Here is a 7,965-nt window from a genome sequence, read left to right as displayed (position 1 = left end):
CATATTCTGCACAACAAGGGGCACGAAGTTAAGGTGGATTTACCTGAATTTCCAGGTTTTTTTGCATTAAGTTCTCACCTTAACGTCCCTGCAACTAAAATATGTTCCTTGAGAATATTAAATCCAGGCTCACCAATGAACATATTTACTACAATGAACTTTGTGGCACAATTAGGCATGTTTGACATATGCTGATACCTATAGTTAGCAACAATTTTCCTACGTAGGAAGACTAGAATGAATAATTTTCGTTGTTTTTAGTCTGACAACATTTATGAAGATATGGCTAGGATATTGATGATGTTTTTTTATCATTTGTAGATCAAATAATGGCTTCAAGACCCCTGATGAAGAGAAGATTTCTCGAAACAGGTTGGGTCACTACATGAATAAAAACATTTGGGAACTCTTTTTTTCTTTCCTTGTTGCTATTTGATCCATGTGCCAGGATCCATTTTTTCTCCCCTGCACCAGGAATTATATTGAGTCACAATCATTATTCTTAGCCAAATAATACTTAGAGCCACTTTACTTAGGGTATGCATTCTGTTATTACACCACTCACCAAACCCACTGACTTCTGCCCCAACCCCCAGGCATCCCCTTGCTAGTACACCCCCCTCGCACACACCTCCGACCTCCACCGCAACCCCCATGGAGTGACTTCATGTCCTGACACCACCCTCACTGACCTCCATCCCAAACCCCTGGTATCCCCCTGCTAGTACACACTCCTCCCCTTACCCCTCTGAAACCTGCCACAACACTCAGCCACACCCCTCAAGTCCTAGTCCTGACACCATCCACCTGCCCCACTGGCCTCTACCTCAACCCCCATGCAGCCACCTGATATTACACCCCCCTCCTCACACCCCCTTGACCAAACCACAGGCAGCCCCATCATGTCCTTAGACCACCCACCACCCCACTGACCTCTGCAAGAAACCCCAACCATCCCCCAGTCATAATCCCAGACAGCCGCCTAAAATACTGACACCACCCCTCACAACCCTGACCTCCACCCAAACCCCCAGGCAGCCCCCTGCCACTGAAACCCCTCCCCTCAGACCCCTGACCTCTGCCACTACCCCCAGGGAGCCCCCTGCTAGTAAACACCCATACCTACCCTTCGACCACTGTCACAATGCCCAGGCAGTCCACTCAAGTCCTGACACCACCTATCACCCCACTGATCTCCACCCCAACCCACAGGCAGACCCCTGCTAGTCAGCCCCCCTCCGCACACACCTCTGACCTCTGCCACAGGCATCCCCATAAAGTCCTGACATCTCCCACCACCCCCACTGACCTCTGCCCCAACCCCCAGGCAGCCCCCTCACCCCTCTTGACCACTGTCACAAACCTAGGCAGCCCCCTAAAGTCCTGACACCACCCATCACTCCCACTGATCTCCACCCCAACCCACAGGCAGACCCCTGCTAGTGAGCCCCCCTCCCCACACACCTCTGCCCTCTGCCACAGACCACAGGCAGCCCCATCAATTACTGACATCACCCACCACCCCCACTGACCTCTGCCCCAACCCCCAGGCAGCCCCCTCACTGCCACTGACCCCTGCCCCAAACTCCAGGCAGCCCCCTCAACACCCTAACCTCGACCCCAACCCCTAGGCAATCCCCTGGAACCACACATCCCTCCCCTCAGACCCCTGACTTTTGCCATGTCTCCCAGGCAACCCCCTGCATATACACACCCCTCCCCACACACTCCTGACCTCTGCCACAATCCAACCAACCACTAACCCCCCTCTGACCTCCGCCCAAATCCCCAGGCTGCCCCCATTAGTAAACCTCTTCACCTCACCTCTGACCACTGCCAAAAACAATAGGCAGACCCCTGCGAGTACACCATATTCCCACACACCCCTGACCTCCACTCCAATGTCCAGGCATCCCCCTGCTTGTACATCCTTGTCCCCTCACCACCCTCAAGTCTTGGCAACACCCACCACCCCCACTGACTTCCACCACAACACCCAGGCAGCCCCCTCAAGTCCTGTCATCACCCACCACCCCCAATGACTTCTGCCCCAACCCCCAGGCTGCCCTCTGTTAGTACACCCTGCTCCCCCCACCCACACTGACCACCACCACAATGCCCAGGCAGCCCCCTCAAACCATGGCACCCTGCACCATCCCCACTCACTTCTGCACCAATCACCAGGCAGACTCATGCTAGTACACCCCCCCCCCTCATCACCTGACCTTTTTCATAATCCCCAGGCAGCCGCCTAAAATCCTGACACCACCCCACACAACTCCGACCTCTGCCCCAATGCCCAGGCATCCCCCTGCTTGTACATCCTTGTCCCCTCACCCCCGTTGACCTCCACCACAAACCTCAGGCAGCCCCCTCAAGTCCTGACAACACCCACCACCCCCACTGACCTCTGCCACAACACCCAGGCAGCCTCCTTTTAGTACACCCTGCCCCCCTCACCCACACAGACCTCTGACACAATCCCCAGCCAACCCCCTCAAGTCCTAACAACACCCACCACCCACACTGACATCCACCACAACGCCCAGGCAGCCCCCCAAGTCCTGGCACCCCCAACCACCCCCACTTACCTTTGCACCAAACCCCAGGCAGACTCCTGCTAGTACACCCCCTACCCTCACCCCCTGACCTTTGTCATAACCTACAGCCTGCCGCCTAAAATCCTGACACCACCCCACACAACCCTGACCTCCGCCCCAACCCCCAGGCAGCCCCCTGTCACTATACCCCCTCCCCTCACACCTGTGACCTCTGCCACAACCCCAGGCAGCCCCTGCTAGTACACCACCCAACCCCACACCCCCTTACCATTGCCGTAACTTCCAGTCAGTCCTCTGCTAGTACACCCCACTTCCAACACCCCCTTGACCGCTGCCACAATGCACGGGCAACCCCTCAAGTCCTTACGACACCCATCACCCCCACTGATCTCCACTCCAACCCACAGGCAGCCCCCTGCTAGTCCAACCACCCCCCTACAATCCTCCCCACACCCCTGACATCAGCATACAGGCAGCCTGTCAAGTCCTGACAACACCCACCATTCAGGCTGACCTCGGCCGCAAGTCAAAGCAGCCCCATCAAGTCATGTTATCAACCACCACACCCACTGGCTTCTGCCTCAACCCCCAGGCAGTCCCCTGCTAGTACACCCCCTTGGACACCCTTCTGACCTCCACTGCAACCCCCAGGCAATGCCCTCATGTCCTGACACCACCCACCACCAACTCTGACCTCCACCCCAACCCCCAGGCAAGCCCCTGCTAGTACACCCCTGTTCCATCACAGCCCTAACTCTGCCCCAAACCCCAAGTAGCCCCCTGCTAGTACACCCCGCTACCCTCAACACACTGACCTCTGTCACAACCCCTGACGGTCTCCTGCTAGTACAACCCACACACCACTGACATCCGCCACAACTCCCAAGCAGCCCCTTGCTTGTACGCCCTCCTCATCACAAGCCCCTGACCTCCACCACAACACAAAGGCTGTCCCCTCAAGTCCTGACACAACCCATCACCCACAAGCACTCCGATCCCAAACCCCAGGTAGCCCCCTGCAAGTACACCCCTGTCCTCACACGCCACCTTTATGGAACCCCCTAAAATTCTGATTTAATCTTTTAATCTGACCTGTTCATTTCACAGTGCAGTGAAGCCTTACGCTTCACTACACTGGCTTTTTCTCATATGTAATGGGGAAACTGAGATGTCCTTTAGGCTGTCAGTACTGGGAAACCTTATTTGCCTTAGTCAGGTTACTGTGTTATTAATTTTGGTTACTTTTTCTATCACTTGTGGTAACTTTTATGATTGTGCAAAGCAGCATACACTGCAGTACAATGGGGTGCATTTCTATTTTGCCCTAGACTAACACTGAGAGGATTTTTGGTTACTCTAGGTGTGCTAAAAGGATAGGCTGGTAATGACCCCAATCCACAAACTGGTTTCGGTGTGCCTGGGTGGCATGCATGAATGTTCCCACTAGTGGTCCTAATTGGACCACTGCTGGGGTGTGTGTGTGGGCTAGTCTTGCTATTGGCTAGTGATAGCATCTGCTCTTACCTGGCTTTTAGCATAAGAAGAGGACCTCTGCACAAATTCTTCAGATATCCTGGAGAAATCAGAAGGAGCCAAGTATCCTGTCCAACTGTGAGACCCGCAAAGTAACCTGAGACCTGACTGAAGGAGGCCTGGCAACCAACTTCTGCTGCTGTCGTGAAGGAGCCCTGTATTGGTTGTGATCCTTAGTAGTCCTGCGAAGGAGCTACGACTTTTGGAGTGGATGGACCATACATTCCTGATGTCTGCTTGATCCCCGGCAAAAGGAAGCCTTCGGACGTGCCCTGGAACCGGCCTGTGGCCGACCAGCTTAATTTTTGGTCTAGCGTTCCTCCGGCATCACCATACCTAGTTTTGGCCTGAAACCTAGGTGCTCCTTGGATGGCCCTACAAAACTACCTCATGCGGAATTACAGTGTCCTAGCATCGAGGGGACCTAAGATAGGAGGGAAAGTCTGACCACGGCTGCTGAGTACTTTTGCAGTGCTCTGCTGCGTTGATCACCACTGAAATAGCTTACCTGACCCAAGTCCAGTCCTGAGAGGGGTGCTGCATCGAGTTTTTCTGCATTCTTTGAGTGAGAGTCCTTGCAATAGTAAAAGACTCCAACCGGAGATCATTTCAAACCTGCAACCCCTGTGATCGAGGACCTCAACTTTCGGCAGGAAAAGCAACAGTAGACCCTATTCCTTAGTTCTGCCAAGTCTGAGGAAGAATCAGAGTAAGGGGGGTAAATTACAGTGTTTCTAACCTCCCCCCTATACTCCCATTATAAGTCAAAGGGCTTATAATAAACCTTATTTATAACAAGATTAGCTTTGCCATTGCTTGCTTGTGCAAGACATCTGACTGTTGGGGCTACTTTTCGGCATTAGTCTAACTTGAACTCTACCCTAAGAACCCTTCACTGGACCCCAGAGACCCTACCTGCATTTTATTCTGGCTAATAAGTTCTGTGGAACTTTAACTTGAACTATTGGGCAAAAGGCCCCAGGCAATTTACGGCTGGACAATATTAGTTAGGGATCATCTCTGTTGACCTTTTTGTGCATAACACTTGTCTAATCTTTCCTTTGAAGGAGTTTCTGATATGTACTATGCCATATATCAAAGTGAACGTATATATGTATTTAGTTTGATAGTGTTGTGTGTAAGTCTACCTTCTAGTAGTCATTTTTCTACAGTGTGTTTTGGCCATGAATAAATAACTGTATTTGTATACATCCTGTCTAAGTGTGATCTGTGATTCCCATTGTGTGACCTCATTGTGGACCCCTTACAAGCTCACCACCTCTGAAGAATTTAGCATAGACCGGCTGTCACTGCTCCCTAAACTGCAAAACAGGGGGGGTCTGGGAAACTCTCTACCAGCACGAACACAGCCCATTGACTTGTTCTTGGGTGGATGGCCCCTGGGAGAGTCTCAACCAAGTCTTTAGCTCACTGTTCTTTTCACAGAGATGAACTTTCCCCACATATCACTTTGTCCTGCCCAGGGGCTGTCCAGCACAAATACTAGGCAATTCTCCTCTGAACAAGAATACCACAGCAACCCCATACACGTGTTTCGACCTTGTTGGGCATCATCAGTGAGGTGAAGCTGTGTCTCTCTAAGAGCAGTGAGCAAGGGGTCCACGTCTGGAGCCCCTAGTAACTTAGGGTGAGACCCAATGTTACTTGGTATGCAAAACAGGGGGGGGGGGTCTCGGAAACTCTCTACCAGCAGGAACACAGCCCATTGACTTGTTCTTGGGTGGATGGCCCCTGGGAGAGTCTCAACCGAGTCTTTAGCTCACTATTCTTTTCACAGAGAATAACTTTCCCCACATATCAGTCTTTGTCCTGCCCAGGGGCAGTCCAGCACCGAAATGCTAGCCAATTCTCCTCTGAACAAGAGTACCACAGCAACCCCATACATGTCTTTCAACCTTGTTGGGCATCATCAGTGAGGTGTTGCTGTGTCTCTCTAAGAGCAGTGAGCAAGGGGTCCAAGTCTGGAGTCTCCTGGTAACTTAGGGTGAGACCCAAAGTTACTTGGTATGCAAAGCAGGGGGGTCTGGGAAACTCTCTACCAGCACGAACACACCCCATTGACTAGCTCTTGGGTGGATGGCCCCTGGGAGAGTCTCAACCAAGTCTTTAGCTCACTGTTCTTTTCGAAGAGAAGAACTTTCCCCACATATCAGTCTTTGTCCTGCCCAGGGGCAGTCCAGCACCGAAATGCTGAGGCAATTCTCCTCTGGACAAGAGTACCACAGCAACCCCATACACGTGTTTCAACCTTGTTGGGCATCACCCCTAAAGTCCTGTCACCCCCAGGCCACCAGGGGGCGCGCAGGTGATGGCTGCCTGAGCGTCGCTCTCCCGCCGTCCGAGGCCGATTAACGGGGATTGAGCCCCCCCTCAGACCCCCCCGGCGGCAACGCAGAGCAGGATCGGCAACCGGACCCCCCCCTGCGCCCCCGGCGCGAAAGAGCGGACTCCGGGGTCCACGAGGGGCCAGAGAGCGGACTTTGCAGCCCGGGACGAGGGCGCGCCAAAGGAGCCCGCGGACTCCCTCGGCGGAAACATCGCAGGCGACAGGGCCCGGAAGGCGAGGCCCTCCCGGGGAACCATCGGCCTGTCCCGCGGGAGGTCGCGAGAACCAGAGACGTAAGTCCCAAGCGGGACAAGGATACCAGTGCCTACGCCCCCGGGCGGGCTCAGGCGCGGAGGGGGCAGCCGCAGACGACCTCCCCATAGCAGCGGAATTCGGGCGAGCGCTCCGCCGTCCCCCGCGGTGCAGAGCGTGGAAGGCGGTCCCCGCTGCTCGGTGGGAGCTCGGGGCGAGCGTGGTGAGGTCTCGAGGTAGTCCCCTTCCCCAGCGAGACCCCCCTGGCCCTCCCGAGGCCTGTAACTGAGGGAGAGACGGACGACGTTGTCGGGGCACGAGGCCCGACCCCCCCCTCTCCGGACCCAGAGGTATAGCACAACTACGCCGACGGAACCATCTGTCACTCGGCCCCGGTAGGTGGAGGCCCCTGCGCTAACTTGCAGGGCGTGTGCCGGCCAACAGCCCCCCAGGAGCGGCCAGAACCAGGAAACGGAACCAGGCGCGAGGCCCCCACTTATCTCTCGTGGGGCGTGTGCCCGCCTGCAGGCTCTCACCAACCTCCCGGGCCCCCATTGACGGGGCCCGAAGAAAAAACTCCCGTGGCCCTGAGCAAGTGGCGAACAACGAAAAAGGAGCGGGGAAGGCCCGCATGAACTGGCAGGAGGCCTTGCAAACTTTTCAATACGAAGGGGTTGGGAAAAATAGCGAGAACCCCACAATCCACGGGGCCATGGCCCACCCGGAATCCCCAACGCTCTCCACCACAGCCATGGAGAAGGGGTTTGCATCCATACTTCAAGAGATTCGGGATATGCGATCAGACATCGCGCAAAAGCTGGAAAAAATGGACAACAGGGTGGATAAGATGGAAGACAGGCTCCTGCGGGTGGAGGCCGATCAGTCGTCCTCAGCCATCCAGGAAGTGCAAATGGAAATGCGGTTGGCTGCCTTGGAAAAGAGGGACGAGGAAAGGGCCAGACAAATGGATGATTACGAAAACAGGGAAAGGAGGAATAACCTTAGATTTTTCGGGGTCCCGGAGGTGGAGGGGGAAACGGAGAGGGACTTAATTCGGGTGGTCCGTGATATAATCACCCTTCTCTTTGCCAAAGAAATGACAACTGAATTGACATTCGACCGCGTGCACAGGGCTGGCGGCAGGGCGGGAAGCCCCCGATCGATCCTTGCACGATTCCATTACTATACGGATAAGGCAAAAGTCCTGGAGGAGGCAAGGAAAGCAGGGAAGATCTCCTACAACGGCGCGGAGATCTCGATATTCCAAGACCT

The sequence above is a fragment of the Ambystoma mexicanum genome, chromosome 4p (assembly GCF_040938575.1).
Source record: "Ambystoma mexicanum isolate Mex_15411 chromosome 4p, UKY_AmexF1_1, whole genome shotgun sequence".
Lineage (NCBI taxonomy): Eukaryota > Metazoa > Chordata > Amphibia > Caudata > Ambystomatidae > Ambystoma > Ambystoma mexicanum.
The sequence above is the reverse complement of the archived record's forward strand: the minus strand, read 5'-3'. Positions refer to the sequence as shown.